Source organism: Saccopteryx leptura, chromosome 5 (genome assembly GCF_036850995.1).
Source record: "Saccopteryx leptura isolate mSacLep1 chromosome 5, mSacLep1_pri_phased_curated, whole genome shotgun sequence".
NCBI classification, from domain to species: Eukaryota; Metazoa; Chordata; class Mammalia; order Chiroptera; family Emballonuridae; genus Saccopteryx; species Saccopteryx leptura.
The window spans coordinates 67,856,938-67,876,653 of NC_089507.1; positions in this window are offsets into that span (position 1 = coordinate 67,856,938).

Sequence of the window (19,716 nt, forward strand, 5' to 3'; positions counted from 1 at the left end):
CGTCGGCCTAGCGTGCAGAGGACCCGGGTTCGATTCCCGGCCAGGGCACACAGGAGAAGCGCCCATTTGCTTCTCCACCCCTCCGCCGCGCTTTCCTCTCTGTCTCTCTCTTCCCCTCCCGCAGCCAAGGCTCCATTGGAGCAAAGATGGCCCGGGCGCTGGGGATGGCTCTGTGGCCTCTGCCTCAGGCGCTAGAGTGGCTCTGGTCGCAACATGGCGACGCCCAGGATGGGCAGAGCATCGCCCCCTGGTGGGCAGAGCGTCGCCCCCTGGTGGGCGTGCCGGGTGGATCCCGGTCGGGCGCATGCGGGAGTCTGTCTGACTGTCTCTCCCTGTTTCCAGCTTCAGAAAAATGAAAAAAATAAAAATAAATAAATAAATAAATAAATAAATAAAGCCCCGAATAGCCAAAGCAATCCTAAAGAAAAGGAATGAAGCTGGGGGCATTACAATACCTGACTTCAAACTCTATTATAGGGCCACGACAATCAAAACAACATGGTATTGGCAGAAAAATAGACACTCAGACCAATGGAACAGAATAGAAAGCCCAGAAATAAAATCACATATATATAGTCAAATAATTTTTGATAAAGGGGCCAACAACACACAATGGAGAAAAGAAAGCCTCTTCAACAAATGGTGCTGGGAAAACTGGAAAGCCACATGCAAAAGAATGAAGCTGGACTACAGTTTGTCCCCCTGTACTAAAATTAACTCAAAATGGATCAAAGATCTAAACATAAGACCTGAAACAATAAAGTACATAGAAGAAGACATAGGTACCAAACTCATGGACCTGGGCTTTAAAAGAGCATTTTATGAATTTGACTCCACAGGCAAGAGAAGTGAAAGCAAAAATTAATGAATGGGACTACATCAGACTAAGAAGTTTTTGTTCAGCAAGAGAAATTGATAACAAGATAAACAGACAGCCAACTAATTGGGAAATGATATTTTTAAGCACCTGCTCAGATAAGGGCCTAATATCCAAAATATACAAAGAACTCATAAAACTCAACGACAAACAAACAAACAATCCAATAAAAAAATGGGAAGAGGATATGAACAGACACTTCTCCCAGGAAGAAATACAGATGGCCAACAGATATATGAAAAGATGCTCATCTTCTTTAGTTATTAGAGAAACGCAAATCAAAACTGCAATGAGATACCACCTCACACCTGTTAGATTAGCTATTATTAACAAGACAGGTAATAGCAAATGTTGGAGAGGTTGTGGAGAAAAAGGAACCCTCATCCACTGTTGGTGGGAATGTAAAGTAGTACAACCATTATGGAAGAAAGTATGGTGGTTCCTCAAAAAAACTGAAAATAGAACTACCTTATGACCCAGCAATCCCTCTACTGGGTATATACCCCCAAAACTCAGAAACATTGACTTGTAAAGACACATGCAGCCCCATGTTCATTGCAGCATTGTTCACAGTGGCCAGGACATGGAAACAACCGAAAAGCCCATCAATAGATGACTGGATAAAGAAGATGTGGCACATATACACCATGGAATACTACTCAGCCATAAGAAATGATGACATCGGATCATTTATAGCAAAATGGTGGGAACTTGACAACATTATACGGAGTGAAATAAGTAAATCAGAAAAAACCAGGAACTGCATTTTTCCATACATAGATGGGACATAAAAGTGAGACCAAGAGACATTGATAAGAGTGTGGTGGTTACGGGGGGAGAGAGGAGAGGGAGAGGGAAGGGGGAGAGGGAGGGGCACAAAGAGAACTAGATAGAGGGTGACAGGACAATCTGACGTTGGGTGATGGGTATGCAACATAATTGAACTTTAAGATAACCTGGACATGTTATCTTTGAATATATGTATCTTGATTTACTGATGTCACCCCATTAAAAATAAATACAATAAAAAAAAAGAAAAAAAATTTACTTGTTCTTTATTTTAAATATTGTATTTGTTCCTGTTTTGTTTTTTTACTTTAAAATAAGATGTGTGCAGTGTGCTTAGGGATTTGTTCATAGTTTTTTTATAGTCCGGCCCTCCAACGGTCTGAGGGATAGTGAACTGGCCCCCTGTGTAAAAAGTTTGGGGACCCCTGATCTTTTGGGTTTTGTATGAATCTAATCATGTCATCTATGCATAATGACTGTTTTACTTCTCCCTTCCCAATATTTATCCAATATTTTTCTTCTTTCATTGCCCTTGCTAGAACCTTTAGTTTAAAAATAAAAATTAAATAGAAGTGGTAATAGAGAATATCTTGTCTTTTTCTTCCTATCAGGGGAAAGGCTTTCAATACTGCACAATTATAAATGATGTTTGCCACAGGCTTTTCACAGATATTCTTTACTGAATTAAGAATGATCCCTTCTCACCTAACCAGGCTGTGGAGCAATGGATAGAGTGTCAGCCTGGGATGAAGACCCAGGTTTAAAATCCTTTGGTCGTTGGCTTGAGCATGGGTTCATCTGGCTTGACCACAGACTCACCAGCTTGAGCACAGGGTCACTGGCTTGAGCAAAGGGTCACTGGCTCAGCTATAGCCCCCAGGTCAAGGTACATATGAGAAAGCAGTCAATGAACAACTAAGATGCTGCAATGAACAATTGATGCTTCTCACCTCTCTCCCTTCCCGTCTGTCTGTCCCTCTCTCTGTCCCTCTCTGTGTCTCAACCACTACAAAAAAAAGAAGAAAAAAAATGTTCCCTTCTCTTCAGTTTGCTGAGAAATTTTTTTAGCATAGTTAGGTGTTAAATGTTATCTAATACTTTTTTCCTTCCATTTAGATAACTACGGTATTTTTTGCTTCATAAGACACACCTGACCATAAGACACACCAAGGGTTTTCAGGAGGAAAATAAGAAAAAATAATAATTTGAACAAAATGTTATGTTAAAATATTTAATAAATTATACCACAATAACATTTCAACAATGTAAACTCAATAGCAGTATTAACAACCATTAGCACTGTTATTAACAAATGAGAAGAGACTTTAATGTTCAAATAGTCTCCTAGTTATCCGGGAACCCCAGGGACTCATCATTGCTAGTGTCAGAATTTAAGAAGCTCAGTTGCTCACAATCACTGGTATCACTTTCTTTGGTACTTCCATATATGATATCATCTTCAGTGCCATCTAAGGCATTGCTAATGCCACAATTTTTTTTATTTTTTTTTATTAAATTTAATGCAGTGACATTGATAAATCAGGGTACATATGTTGAGAGAAAATATATCTAGATTATTTTGACATTTGATTGTGCTGTATACCCCTCCCCCAAAGTTAAATTGTCTTCTGTCACCTTCTATCTGGTTTTCTTTGTGCCCCTCCCCTCCCCTAACCCCTCTCTCCTTCTTCACCCCCTCCCTCCTCCCCCAACCTCCCGCCCCTGTTGCCATCACATTCTTGTTCATGTCTCTGAGTCTCATTTTTATGTCCCTTCTATGTATGGATTCATCTTAGTTTTTTTTTCTTTTTCTGATTTACTTATTTCACTCCGTATAATGTTGTCAAGGTCCATCCATGTTATTGTAAATGATCCGATGTCATCATTTCTTATGGCTGAGTAGTATTCCATAGTATATATGTACCAAAGCTTTTTAATCCACTCATCCTCTGACGGACACTTGGGCTGTTTCCAGATCTTCGCTATTGTGAACAATGCTGCCACAAACATGCGGGTGCATTTCTCCTTTTGGAACCGTTCTATGGTGTCCTTGGGGTATATTCCTAAAAGTGGGATAGCTGGGTCAAAAGGCAGTTCGATTTTCAATTTTTTGAGGAATCTCCATACTGTTTTCCACAGTGGCTGCACCAGTCTGCATTCCCACCAGCAGTGCAGGAGGGTTCCCTTTTCTCCACATCCTCGCCAGCACTTATTCTGTGTTGTTTTGTTGATAAGCGCCATTCTGACTGGTGTGAGGTGATATCTCATTGTGGTTTTAATTTGCATTTCTCTAATGATTAGTGATGTTGAGCATTTTTTCATATGCCTATTGGCCATCTGTATGTCCTCTTTGGAGAAGTGTCTATTCATCTCTTTTGCCCATTTTTGGATTGGGTTGTTTGTCTTCCTGGTGTTGAGTTTTACAAGTTCTTTATAAATTTTGGTTATTAACCCCTTATCAGACGTATTGTCAAATATGTTCTCCCATTGTGTAGTTTGTCTTTTTATTCTGTTCTTGTTGTCTTTAGCTGTGCAAAAGCTTTTTAGTTTGATATAGTCCCATTTGTTTATCCTGTCTTTTATTTCACTTCCCCGTGGAGATAAATCAGCAAATATATTGCTCCGAGAGATGTTGGAGAGCTTACTGCCTATGTTTTCTTCTAAGATGCTTATGGTTTCACGGCCTACATTTAAGTCTTTTATCCATTTTGAGTTTATTTTTGTGAGTGGTGTAAGCTGGTGATCTAGTTTCATTTTTTTGCAGGTAGCTGTCCAATTTTCCCAACACCATTTGTTAAAGAGGCTGTCTTTACTCCATTGTATTTCCTTACCTCCTTTGTCAAATATCAGTTGTCCATAGAACTGTGGGTTTATTTCTGGGTTCTCTGTTCTGTTCCATTGATCTATATGCCTGTTCTTATGCCAGTACCAGGCTGTTTTGATATTTGTTGTATACTACAACAGCCTTGTAGTATAACTTGATATCAGGAAGTGTGATACCTCCCACTTTATTCTTCTTTTTTAAGATTGCTGAGGCTATTCGTGTCCTCTTTTGGTTCCATATAAATTTTTGGAATATGTGTTCTATATCTTTGAAGTATGTCATTGGTATTTTAATTGGTATTGCGTTGAATTTATAGATTGCTTTGGGTAATATAGACATTTTAATGATGTTTATTCTTCCTAACCATGAGCACGGTATATGCTTCCACTTGTTTGTATCTTCCTTGATTTCTTTTATCAATGCTTTGTAATTTTCCGAGTACAAATCTTTAGTCTCCTTGGTTAAGTTTACTCCTAGGTACTTTATTTTTTTGGTTGTAATTGTGAGGGGGATTGTTTCCTTAATTTCTCATTCTGACTGTTCATTGTTGGTGTATAAAAATGCTTCTGATTTCTGAGTATTGATTTTATATCCTGCCATTTTGCTGAATTTATTTATCAGGTCCAGTAGTTTTTTGACTGAGACTTTAGGGTTTTCTATATACAATATCATATCATCTGCAAATAATGATAGTTTTACTTCTTCTTTTCCAACTTGAATGCCTTTTATTTCTTCTTCTTGTCTGATTGCTGTGGCTAGGATTTCCAGGACTATGTTAAATAAGAGTGGTGAAAGGGGGCACCCCTGCCTTGTTCCTGATCTTAAGGGGATTGCTTTTAATTTTTGCCCATTGAGTATGATGTTGGCTGTGGGTTTCTCATAGATGGCTTTTATCATGTTGAGGTATGTTCCCTGTATTCCCACTTTGCTGAGAGTTTTGATCATGAATGGGTGCTGGATTTTATCAAATGCTTTTTCTGCATCTATTGAAATTTTCATATGGTTTTTCTCCTTCTTTTTGTTTATGTGATGAATCACATTGATTGATTTACAAATATTATACCAGCCTTGCCTCCCCAGAATAAATCCCACTTGATCATGGTGTATGATTTTTTCCATATATTGCTGGATCCGGCTTGCTAATATTTTGTTGAGGATTTTAGCATCTATATTCATCAGAGATATTGGCCTATAATTTTCTTTCTTTGTGTTGTCTTTGCCTGGTTTTGGAATCAGAATTATGCTCGCCTCATAAAAGCAGCTTGGAAGTCTTCCTTCCTCTTGAATTTTTTGAAATAGTTTGAGAAGGATAGGAGTTAGTTCTTCTTTGAATATTTGGTAGAATTCCATTGTGAAGCCATCGGGCCCTGGACTTTTCTTTGTTGGGAGTTTTTTGATAACTGTTTTGATCTCCTTTGTTGTAATCGGTCTGTTTAGGTTTTCTGATTCTTCCAGATTGATTTTTGGAAGATTGTATGTTTCAAGGAATTTGTCCATTTCATCTAGGTTGTCTAGTTTTTTGGCATACAGTTCTTCATAGTATTTTCTTACAATATTTTGTATTTCTGTTGTGTCAGTTGTTATTTCTCCTCTCTCATTTCTAATTTTATTTATTTGAGTCCTCTCTCTCTTTTTCTTGGTGAGTCTACTTAAAGGTTCATCAATCTTGTTTACCTTTTCAAAGAACCAGCTCCTAGTTTCATTGATCCTCTGTATTGTTTCTTTAGCCTCTATGTCATTTATTTCTGCTCTGATCTTTATTATTTCCTTCCTTCTACTACATTTGGGCTTTACTTGCTGTTCTTTTTCTAATTCTTTTAGATGCAGGGTTAAGTTGTTTATTTGAGCTTTTTCTAGCTTCTGAAAGTGTGCCTGTAGTGCTATGAACTTCCCTCTCAGCACTGCTTTCGCTGTGTCCCATAAATTTTGAGTTGTTGTATGCTCATTGTCATTCGTTTCTAGGAATTTTTTTATTTCTTCTTTGATCTCATTCTTAATCCATTCATTATTTAACACCTTGCTATTTAGTTTCCATGTGTTTGAGAATTTTTGAGCTTTTCTGCTGTGATTCATTTCTAGTTTCATGCCGTTGTGATCGGAGAAAGTGCTTGATATGATTTCAGTTTTCTTAAATTTGTTGAGAGCACTTTTGTGCCCTAACATGTGGTCTATCCTAGAGAATGTACCATGAGTACTTGAAAAGAATGTATATTCTGCTGCTTTAGGGTGAAAGGATCTGAAGATATCTATTAAATCGAGTTGATCTAGTGTTTCCAATAAGTCTGCTGTTTCTTTGTTAATTTTCTTTCTTGAGGATCTATCTAGTGATGTTAGTGGGGTATTGAAATCCCCTACTATTATAGTATTGCTGTTGATCTCGCCCTTTAAATCCATCAAAGTCTGTTTTATATATTTGGGTGCTCCTATATTAGGTGCATAGATATTTATAATAGTTATATCTTCCTGTTGGATTACTCCCTTTATCATTATGTAGTGGCCTTCTTTATCTCTTACTATATCCTTTGTTTTAAAGTCCAATTTGTCTGATATAAGTATTGCTACCCCAGCTTTTTTTTCATTTCCGTTTGCATGAAATGTTTTTTTCCATCCTTTTACCTTCAATCTATGTGTGTCTTTTATTCTAAGGTGTGTCTCTTGTAGACAGCATATGTATGGGTCCTGTTTTCTTATCCATGCAGCTACCCTATGTCTTTTGATTGGATCATTTAATCCATTTAAATTTAAGGTTATTATTGATATGTAGTTGTTTATTGCCATTTTCTTCTTTAAAGGTGTATTCCTTTTTTTTTTTTTTTTTTTTTTTTTTTCTATATTCTTTTCCAACTTTGATCTGTTTACAACAGGCCCCTTAACATTTCTTGCAGCGTTGGTTTGGTTGTACTGAATTCCTTGAGCTGTTTTTTGTCTGGGAAGCTTTTTATTTCTCCTTCAATTTTAAACGATAGCCTTGCTGGATAAAGTAGTCTTGGTTGTAGGTTCTTGTTCTGCATTACTTTGAATATTTCTTGTCATTCCCTTCTGGCCTCAAGTGTTTCTGTTGAGAAGTCGGATGTCATCCTTATGGGGGCTGCTTTGTAGGTGATAACTTTTTTTTCTCTTGCAGCTTTTAATATTTTCTCTTTATCGCTTAGCTTTGGTATTTTAATTATGATGTGCCTTGGTGTAGGTTTCTTTGGGTTTCTCTTTAATGGAGTTCTCTGTGCTTCTTGGGCTTGTGAGAGTTTCTCTTGCATTAATTTAGGGAAGTTTTCAGTTATGATATGATTGAACAAAGTCTCTATCCCTTGTTCTTTTTCTTCTTCTTCAGGAACCCCTATCATGCGGATGTTATTTCTCTTCATGTTGTCACAGAGCTCTCTAAGTGTTTCCTCTGACTTTTTGAGTCTCTTTTCTCTTTTCTTCTCTGCTTTCATTCCTTCATTCCAGTTGTCCTCCAACTCGCTGATTCGATCCTCAGCTGTATCCATCCTGTTTTTAATTCCTTCCATTGTGGTCTTCATTTCTGATATTGTATTTGTCATCTCTGACTGATTCTTTTTTGATATTTCAATATCCTTTTTTATACTTGCTATTTCTTTATTTAGGTTTTCAAACTGCCCCTCCATTGTTGTTCTAAGATCCCTAAGCATCCTTACAATCATTATTTTGAACTCCGCATCTGGAAGTTTGATTATTTCCATATCACTCAGCTCATCTCTCAAAGGTGTCTCTTGTGGTTTCATTTGGGTTGCACTCCTTTGTTTTCTCATAATGGTGTTTTATTTGTAGAGTTGGTTGAGTCTAGGCTTGGTGTTGTCTGCCTCCAGTTTTCAGTTGTGTTATTTCTAGGTCTTCTTGGGTTGGTATCAGCTATTATTTGTAATCCACTTTCGGATTTGGGCAGCTTTGAAGTCTTGATTTCTTTGTTTTCTTAACAGGTGATAGTCTTGTTAACTGATTTCAGCATGGGGCTTCCTTGAAACTGTAACCAGGAATGCTGTGGGTGTAACCTGAGATGCTGAAGGTCTCTTCCACCAACTAATCTCACTGGGGGCAGGGTTTTTTCTCAGCTTCAGTAGGGGGAGGTGTATCTCAGATCTCCATGGAGACCTGAGTTACTGCCCCTCCTCCCCACTTCTTGTTTTCAGCTGTGTCTTGTTGCGCTGATTGGAGCTGGATAGATGTCCAGAGATCTCTGATCCAGAAGCACTTCAGCTCTGTTTTGTGAAAGGTTCAGTCCCTCCCCCAGCTATGGCCTCCTCCAGCACGAATGAGTCAGCTTTTTTATTTCATTTCTTGCATACCTTAGCCCCTCACAGTCTGTCCCTTTCCTTGTCCTTTCCACTTGGGAGATAAGCTGGTCTTTTCAACCCACCTTGCTCCCTGATCGCCAAGTAAGTGGCTGTGAGCAGTAGTTTCTGCTCTTTTTCCTCTGTGAAATCCTCTCTGGGCTTTCAGCCTCACCCCCCCCCCCTTCCGTTCCTGTAAGCAGAGGAGATTCAGGCACTCCTTACCAGGATTATTGTGGCTTCCTCTTTGCTCCTTGGTTTTTGAGAGCTGTTCTTGCAGTTCAGTGTTGGTTTTTCATGCTGATTTTTCCTGAATTGATTTGTATTCCAGTTTGGTGTTGAGAGCTGGGTGTCTGTGCGTCCGCCTACTCCGCTGCCATCTTCCGAAAGTAATGCCACATTTTTTGAATGACTGTACCACGGTTTCATTCTTCACTGACTGCCATGATGTTTTCACCCATTCACAAACTTGAGTGATAGTGGGTCTCTTCATTCATCCAGCTGGTGTCAGATCATGATTAGCAGCCATTCATTTGTTCCACTCTTCTCTCATAAAGACTTACAGTTTGTTGACGGAAACATCGAGAGGTTGCAACTGGCTGGTAAGACCCCCAGGAATTACAGCTAGATGAGTCTTCACTTCTTTAAAGTTTTTTTGTGTGTGTGGTTTTGCTGATATGTGCTCTAAACTGGTCAAGCACTAATAGGGAAGATTTTTTCAGAAGCCTTCTAGGATGTTTGGACCAAACTTTCAATCCCCACTTTCATTCCATTTTTGTCCATCCATCCTTTCTCATGAACATGCACAACTCCTTGTGGGATCACTTCTTTTGGCATATTTTCCCTTTTGAATATTAACATTGGTGGTCATTTTGTGCCATCTGTACAGCAGGACAACACCACCATAGCAGCTAAAAAAAAAAATGAACATTCGCTCCATAAGATGCACTGGCATTTTCCTCTCCACTTTTGGGGAGAAAAAGTGCATCATATGGAGCAAAAAATATGGTATATAATTTATCTTTTTTATTCTGTTATTGTGAAAAACTACATTAAATGATACTTCAAATACTAAGCTTCTCTTCCATTCCTAGAATAAACCAAATTGGATAGTAATATATTTTTTTAGGTCCCTAGATTCTGTTTGCTAATAACTTAAAAATTTTTTGCATCTTTGTCTATGAGAGATTGGCCTATAATTTTTTTTTACTATTATGTCCTTCTTAATTTTATACCAAGCATTGGAAATAATGAGGCTGTTGAGGAGATAGAATGCTTACCCACAGCTAGTAAGACTATAACCACTTTAAAAATATATTTGATAATATATTCTTACTCTGACCATATACATAGCCTATGATCTTACAGTTCTACTTCTAGTGATATACCAAGTAGGAGTGCACACATATATACACCAGAAGACATGTTCAAGTATGTTCATTACAACATTATTTGTAAAGCACAAAAGTGAAATAACACTGATGTCAATCAATAGTAGAATGGATAAATAAATTGTGGTCTACCTTTACAACAACATGGGTAAACCTAGAAGGTATTATGCTAAGTGAAGTCAGACAAAGAAAAACAAATACAATATGATTTCACTTACATGTGAAATCTAAAAAAAAACAAAATAAATTAACAAACACAACAGAAACAAATTCATTGATACAGAAAGCAAACTGAAGATTACAAGATTGGGAAAAGGGCAGGGAGGAGCTGGGTGTAAAAGGTAAAAGGATTGAGAGGTACAAATTGGTTGTTACAAAATAATCATGGGGATATAAATTATAGCATATGGAATATAGTCAATAATATGTAATAACTGTGTATGGCAGGGGTCCCCAAACTTTTACACAGGGGGCCAGTTCACTGTCCCTCAGACCGTTGGAGGGCCAGACTATAAAAAAAAAACTATGAACAAATCCCTATGCACACTGCACATATCTTATTTTAAAGTAAAAAAAACAAAATGGGAACAAATACACTATTTAAAATAAAGAACAAGTGAATTTAAATCAACAAACTGACCAATATTTCAATGTGGGGCACCGCAGTCTCAGACCGGATGTGCATCATATGACGGGCTTCCGGAGCCATGACGCGTGCATCCCGCATCACTGGAAGTAGTACTGTATGTGAGCGATGCCGCGCTTTGCGGCGCTGCCACACACAGTACTTCAGCATTCACATCCTGTGCTCCTCTCACTGACCACCAATGAAAGAGGTGCCCCTTCCAGAAGTGCGGTGGGGGCTGGATAAGTGGCCTCAGGGGGCCGCATGCGGCCCTGCGGCCGTAGTTTGGGGACCCCTGGTCAGGTGGGTACTAGAATTATTGAAGGGATCTCTTGTACACCTGAAACTAATATAAAATAATAGTGAATGTCGTTTTATTGGAAAACAATAATATATGATTCAAAAATAAATATATAAATTGGGATATACTCATTCAGTGGAATATTCCACAACAATTGCTAAATATACCATTATGATTGAGTCTCACAAACATAATTATAATTGAATAAAGCCAGACCAAAATAAAAGTATATGGTGAACCTGACCTGTGGTGGTGCAGTGGATAAAGCATCAACCTGGAATGCTGAGGTCACTGGTTCAAAACCCAGGCTTGCCTGATTAAGGCACAAATGAGAAACAACTACTACAAGTTAATGCTTCCCACTCCTCCTCCCCTTTCTCTCTCTCCTCTCTCTAAAATCAATAAATTAAATTTTTTAAAAGTATATCATGAATTAACTTATATAAATTTCATAAATAGGCCAAGAAATCTATTGTGTTAGAATTTCAGGTCACTGATTACCTTTGAGAGGCATGAGATTGAGGATGGGGGAGCTTCTGAATGACTGATAATGTTCTATTCTTTTTTTTTAATGTTCTTATTCTTGATCTGAGTGTCTGGGTGATATTTTTCTTTATGTATATTATATTTCAATAAAAATTTTAATAAAAGAAATGTATAATGAAGTATAATATACATCGACTTTTTTATTTATGATTTTAATTTATTGTGTTTATATAGATTCAAGTGTCCCACCGAATATATCTTCCCCCACCTCTTATTCCCCTCGGCCCCATCTTTGCCCCCTCCCCCAAAGACTCCACCCCTTTCCTCCAGGATTTGCTGTCCTGTTCTCCATATGCTGTGTTATGTATATAAAATTTCATTAATCTCTTTCCCTTCTCTGATACCATTTTCTCTTCCACTTTCCCTCTGACTGCTTTCCCTCTGGTCCCTTTGATCCCACCTCTGCTTCTGTTCCATTGCTCAGTTCAATTGTTCATTGGATTCCTCAAATGAATGAGGTCATATGATATTTTTCTTTCTCTGCCTGGCTTATTTCACTTAGCATAACAGACTCCAGGTCCATCCATGTTGTCACAAAAGGTAAGATTTCCTTCTTTCTCACAGCCGCATAGTATTCCATTGTGTAAATGTACACTGCTTTTTAATTCACTCATCCATTGAAGGACACTTGGGCTGTTTCCAGATCTTGGCTACTGTAAACAATGCTACAGTAAACAGGGGGTGCATTTCTTCTTTTGAATCAGTGATTTGGTATTTGTAGGATATATTCCTTTTTTTTTTTTTTTAATTTTTCTGAATTTGGAAACGGGGAGGCAGTCAGACAGACTCCTGCATGCGCCCGACTGGGATCCACCAGGCACGCCCACCAGGGGGCGATGCTCTGCCCATCTGGGGCGTTGCTCTGTTGCAACCAGAGCCATTCTAGCACCTGAGGCAGAGGCCATAGAGCCATCCTCAGCTCCTGGGGCCAACTTTGCTCCAATGGCGCCTTGGCTGTGGGAGGGGAAGAGAGAGACAGAGAGGAAGGAGAGGGAAAGGGGTGGAGAAGCAGATGGGTGCCGGGAATCAAACCCGGGACTCCTGCACACCAGGCCGATGCTCTACCACTGAGCCAACTGGCCAGGGCCGTAGGATACATTCCTAAAAGTGGATGGCTGGGTCAAAAGGCAATTCCATTTTTAATTTTTTGAGGAATCTCCATACTGTTTTCTACAGTGGCTGCACCAGTCTGCATTCCCACCAGCAGTGCAGGAGGGTTCCCAATTCTCCACAGCCTCGCCAGCACTTATTATTTGTCCTTTCGTTAATGAGCACCATTCTGACAGGTATGAGGTGGTAACTCATTGTGGTTTTAATTTGCATTTCTCTAATGATTAGTGATGTTGAACAGTTTTTCACATGCCTATTGGCCATCTGTATGTCCTTTTTGAAGAAGTGTCTATTCATTTCTTTTGCCCATTTGTTGATTGGATTGTTTACCTTCCTAGTGTTGAGTTTTACAAGTTCTTTATAAATTTTGGTTATTAACCCCTTATCAGACATATTGGCGAATATATTCACCCATTGTGTAAATTGTCCTTTTTATTTTGTTAATGGTGTCTTTTGCTATGCAAAAGCTTTTTAGTTTTATATAGTCCCATCTGTTCATCCTGTCCTTTATTTCACTTGCCCATGGAGATATATCAGCCAAAATACTACTATGAGAGATATCAGAGAGTTTACTGCCAGTGTTTTCTTCCAAGATGTTTATGGTTTCACAACTTACATTTAAGTCTTTTATCCATTTTGAGTTTATTTCTGTGAATGGTGTAAGTTGGTGATACACTTTCATTTTTTTGCAAGTATCTGTTCAATTTTCCCAACACCATTTGTTAAAGAGACTGTCTTTACTCCATTATATGCTCTTATCTGCTTTGTCAAATATCAATTATCCATATAGGTGTGGGTTTATATCTGGGTTCTCTGTTCTGTTCCATTGATCGATACGCCCGTTCTTATGACAGTACCAGGCTGTTTATGTACAATGGTCTTGTAGTATAACTGGATATAAGGAAGTGTGATACCCTCCACTTTATTTTTCTTTTTCAGGATTGCTGAGGCTATTTGTATTCTTTTTTTGGTTCCATATACATTTTTGGAATATATGTTCTATATCTTTGAAGTATGTCATTGGTATTTTAATAGGAACTGCATTGAATTTATAAATTCCTTTGGGTAATATAGACATAATGATGTTTATTCTTCCTATCCATAAACACAGTATATGCTTCCACTTGTTTGTATCTTCCTTGATTTCCTTTATCAATGTTTTATAATTTTCTGAGTATAAGTTTTTAACCTCTTTGCGTAAATTTACTTCTAGGTACTTTATTTTTTTGGTTGCAATAGTGAAGGGGATTGTTTTCTTAATTTTTCTTTCAGACAGTTCATTGTTGGTGTATAAAAATGCCACTGATTTCTGAATATTGATTTTATATCCTGCCACCTTGCTGAATTCATTTATCAGGTCCAGTAGATTTTTGACTGAGACTTTAGAGTTTTCTATGTACAGTACCATATCATCAGCAAATAATGATAGTTTTACTTATTCTTTTCCAATTTGGATGTCTTTTACTTCTGCTTGTCTGATTGCTGTGGCTAGACTTCCAGCACTATGTTGAATAAGAGTGGTGAAAGGGGGCACCCCTGCCTTGTTTCTGATCTTAAGAGTATTGCTTTTAATTTTTGCCCATTGATTATGATATTGGCTGTGGGTTTGTCATAGATGGCCTTTATCATGTTGAGGTATGATCCCTGTATCCCCACTTTGCTGAGAGTTTTGATCATAAATGGGTGCTGGATTTTATCAAATGCTTTTTCTGCATCTATTGATATTATGATGTGATTTTTCTCCTTCCTTTTGTTTATGTGATAAATCACATTGATTGATTTGAAAATATTGTACCATCATTGTCTCCCCAGAATAAATCCCACTTGATCATGACGTATGATCTTTTTTATGTATTGCTGGATCCGGTTTGCTAATACAGGTATTTTGTTGAGAACTTTAGCATCTAAGTTCATCAGAGATGAACAATGAATTCCTATAGTTTTCTTTCTTTGTAGTGTTTTTGCCTGGTATTGGAATCAGTATTATGCTTGCCTCAAAAGGAGTTTGGAAATCTTCCCTCCTCTTGAATTTTTTGAAATAGCTTGAGAAGGATAGGAGTTAGTTCTTTGAATATTTGGTAAAACTCACCTGTGAAGCCATCTGACCTAGAATTTTTATTTGTTGGAAGTTTTTTTATAACTGTTTCAATCTCATTTGATGAAATCAGTCTGTTCAGTTTTTCTTATTCTTCTATATTGATTTTTGAAAGAGTATATGTTTTGAGAAATTTGTCCATTTCGCCTAAGTTGTCTAATTTTATGGCATACAGTTCTTCATAGTATTTTCTTACAATTTTTTGTATTTGTGCTGTGCCAGTTGTTACTTCTCCTCTTTCATTTCTATTTTTATTTATTTGAGTCCTCTCTCTTTTTTTCTTGGTGAGTCTGGTTAAAGGTTCATCAATCTTGTTTACCTTTTCAAAGAACCAGCTCTTGGTTTCATTGATCCTCTGTATTTTTTTTTAAGTCTCTATGTCATTTATTTCCACTCTGATCTTTATTATTTTCTTTCTTCTACTTCTTCTGGGTACTTGCTGTTCTTTTTCTAGTTCATTTAGATGCAGGGCTAAATTGTTTATTTGAGCTTTTTCTAGATTCTTAAGGTATGCCTGTAGTGCTATGAACTTCCCTTTCAGGACTGCTTTTGCTGTGTCCCATAAATTTGAGTTGTTGTATGTTCATTTTCATTTGTTTCAAGGAAATGTTGTATTTCTTCCTTGATCTCATGGCTAACCCATTCATTATTTAAAACATGCTATTTAGTTTCTAAGTGTTTGAGTGTTTTTCAGTTTTTCTATTGTAGTTGATTTCTAGTTTTATGCCATTGTGATCTGAGAAGATACTTGATATAATTTCAATCCTTTTAAATTTGTTGAGACTTGCTTTGTGTCCTAACATGTGGTCTATCCTAGAGAATGTACCATGAGCACTTGAAAAGAATGTATATTCTGCTGCTTTACGGTGAAAGGTTCTGAAGATATCTATTATATCCAGTTGATCTAGTGTGTCCTTTAAGTCTGCTGTTTCTTTGTTAATTTTCTTTTTTGAGGATCTATCCAGTGATGTTAGTGGTGTATTAATATCCCCTACTATTATAGTATTGCTGTTGATCTTGCCCTTTATATCCATCAAAGTCTGCTTTATATACTTAGGTGCTCCTATATTAGGTGCATAGATATTTATAATGGTTATATGTTCCTGTTGGATTGCTCCCTTTATCATTACGTAGTGACCTTCCTTATCCCTTATATATCCTTTGTTTTAAAGTATATTTTGTCTGATATAAGTATTGCTACCCCAGCTTTCTTTTTCATTTTCATTTGCATAAAATATTTTTTTCCATCCCTTTACTCTCAGTCTACGTGTATTTTTTGTTTTAAGGTGTGTCTCTAGACAGCATATGTATGGGTCCTGTTTTCTTATCCATGCAGCTACCCTATTTCTTTTTATTGGAGCATTTAATTCATTTACATTTAAGGTTATTATTGATATGTAGTTGTTTATTGCCATTTTATTCTTTAAATCTACATTTCTCTTTTAATAGATTATTTTCTCCTTTGTTCTGTTTACAGCAGACCCCTTAACATTTCTTGTACCATTTGTTTGGTTGTAATAAATTCCTTGAGGGCTTTTTTTTTTTTTTGGTCTGGGAAGCTTTTTATTTCTCTTCAATTTTAAATGATAGCCTTGCTGAATAGGGAAGTCTTGGTTGTAGGCTCTTGTTTTGCATTACTTTGAATATTTCTTGCCATTCCCATCTGGCTCTAATGTTTCTGTTGAGAGGTCTCATATCATCTTTATAGGGGCTCCTCTTTATGTAATTGACTACTTTTCTCTTACAGCTTTTAGTATTCTTTCTTTATCTCTTAATTTTTGTATTTTAATTATGATGTGTCTTAGTGTTGGACTCTTTGGTTTCATCCTTAATGGGACTCTGTGCTTCTTAAACTTGTGTGACTTTTTCCTTCATCAATTTAAAGAAGTCTTCAGCTATGATTTTTTCAATCAGGTTCTCTATCCCTTGATCTTTCTCACCTCCTTCAGAAAACCCTATAATGTGGATATTGTTTCTCTTCATGTTGTCACAGAGCTCTCTTAGAAAACTCTAAGAGACTTTTTGAGCCTCTTTTTTTTTTTTTTTTTTTTTTTTGCTGTTTTGCTTCTTTATTTATCTTGTCTTCTAAATCACTGATTCAGCCTGACCAGGCAGTGGTGCAGTGGATAAAGCATCGGACTGGGATGCCGAGGACCCAGGTTCGAGACCCCGAGGTTGCCAGCTTGAGCGTGGGCTCATCTGGTTTGAGCAAAAAGCTCACCAGCTTGGACCCAAGGTCGCTGGCTCCAGCAAGGAGTTACTCGGTCTGCTGAAGGCCCGCGGTCAAGGCACATATGAGAAAGCAATCAATGAACAACTAAGGTGTCACAATGTGCAACAAAAAACTAATGATTGATGCTTCTCATCTCTCCGTTCCTGTCTGTCTGTCCCTGTCTATCCCTCTCTCTGACTCTCTCTATGTCTCTGTAAAAAAATAAATAAATAAATAAATAAAAATTAAATCACTGATTCAATCCTCAGCTTCATCCATCCTGCTTTTAATTCCTTCTAGTGTAGTCTTCATTTCTGATATTGTATTTGTCATTTCAAACTGGTTCTTTTTTATTATTTTAACATCCTTTTGTATACCTGCTATTTCTTTATTTAGGTGCTCATTATGTTCATCCATTGTTTCTCTAAGATCTTTAAGCATCCTAAAAATCATTATTTTAAACTTTGCATTTGGTAATTTGGTTATTTTCATCTCATTCAGTTCTTTTTCTGGGTATTTCTCTTGTTGATTCATCTGGGTTGCATTTCTTTGTCTTCCCAGTTTGCCTGCATATAAGAAGGTTATGACCACAGAAGTCCAATGGGTGTGGCCTCTGTGTTCCCAAGGTGTGGTCTGTCTGCAGGCCTGCCACCCCCTTTGCCACTGCCTCAGGCGTTCAGGCATGGGTATTGCCTGTACCTGCCCACTGCTGATGTCACTGCAGCTTCCACCTCACCTCCATGGGCAGGACTGCATTCACATGCCCAAATTGCAAGCCTTGGCTGGCCCCCAGCCTCTGCACCACCCCTGTGGGTGGGACTGCACTCACACCTGGGCTGCAAGCCCTGGCCAACCCACCACCCTGCCAGCCAGACTGCGTTCACACATTTTGGCTGCAAACCCTGGCCAGCCCCTGGCCTCAGCCTGGCCCCTATGGGAGGGACTGCATTCACACATGCAGACTGCAAGCCCTGGCTGGCCCCCAGCCTCTGCCCTGCCCCCATGGGCAGGACTGGCTTGCGCATTGTGGCCACAATCCTAGGCCCCATGGGAGGGGCTGCACTCACACACTCAGCCGCAAGACTCAGCCAGTTCCCCTGCTTCTGCCTTGCCCCCACAGCCTGGACTGCTGGCAGGACTGCTCTTGCGCACCTGGTCCCCAGCCGCGGGCTGGACCACTTTCATGCATCCCGTCTGCATCCACAGCCAGTCCCAAGCCTTTACCACAGTGGGCTGGACTGCACTAGCACACCAGGTCCGTAGCCATGACCAAGGCCGGCCCCTGGTTTCCACCCCCGCTGATGAGATCATGCTCCCACATCCTTCCACCACCCACCCTCTAGCAAGCACTCACAAGCAATCAGCAGTGTGGGGGTGGCAATGTAGCTCATACTTCAGCACTCAATACTGTATCACTGATGGTTCCCTGCTTCTAAGCAATTCTTTGCTCTGTTTGCAGCAGAAGAGCTTCTATTTGGCTGATGACTGCTTCCCTTAGCTGGTATTGCTGGTTCCAGGAAAAATATTTACTTTAGATTTGAGGGGTGACTCAGCCAGGGGTTATGGTGGCTGTCTCTCAATGTGTTTCTCTCTGTGTCTTCAGGATTACACTCTCTTCCTGCTACTCTGGTACTCTCCTTTCTCCCCATCCCCTGGAGCCCTGGGTGAGTGGTTGTGAAAGAGGTTTCCTGTGCGGTCCCTTTAAGATGAATCCTGGGTCTGAGAAATCTGTCTCTTTCTTGCAAACAGTATCCTGGCTTGTTTCACAGCTAAATACTGTCTGTACACCTCTTCTAGGCTTTGGGGCTGCAGGTTGGGGCTTCAGTCCTGGGGCCTAGGACCCTCCCCTCTCTGGGAAACTTCCCTCCTACCACACAAGTCCATCCAGCTTGCTGCTCGCACCCAGGAGCTGAGCAGCCCTCTCTGCATTTCTGCTTTTCCTACCAGTCTCAGTGCAGCTTCTTCTGTGATCTTTGTTATAGATTCCTCTTGGTTTAGCCCAAAGTTGGTTTTTCCAGATGATTGTTCTTAAAATTAAGTTTTAATCCACTTTGATTCTGGGAGGTGGAAGTTGGAACATCTGCCTACTCCATTGCCATCTTGCTGTTCTCTTGCTCAAATTTCTTAGCAACCGTCTGCCTCAATCACCACATATGATTATGGAGGCTGGGAAGTCACACAGTCCACCTGCAAGCTGGTGACCCAGGTAAGCCAGTAGTGTATTTCAAAGGCCTTAGAGAGCCAATGTAGTAGATCCCAGTGTGGCTCTAAAGGCCTGGGATCCAGGAGCCCTCATTAGTGTCATTCCTAATTTTAAAGAAGAAAACCAGGTGGGAATCCTTTTGTTGTTGTTTCACTCTAATATGGGGTAAATGTGATATTTCACTGCTAAACAGATTTCCTGATAAAACAATGTATTCCACCATGTATCCCTTACACCCCTGGGCCGTGGTAGATTCGAGTCTGGGGAGGAGTTATGATGGAAGCAACTGCCTGAGAAGATTGACTGTCCCTTCATATCTTCAGAAGCAGTGGGCCCAGCTTCTCTCCCCACGGTCTCCATACAACATATGTTCTCATCTTAGTGTCTCACACCTTCACATTTCAGGGTCTAGTTCAGCATTATCCTCCTGATCAACAGCTTTTGTTGAGATGAT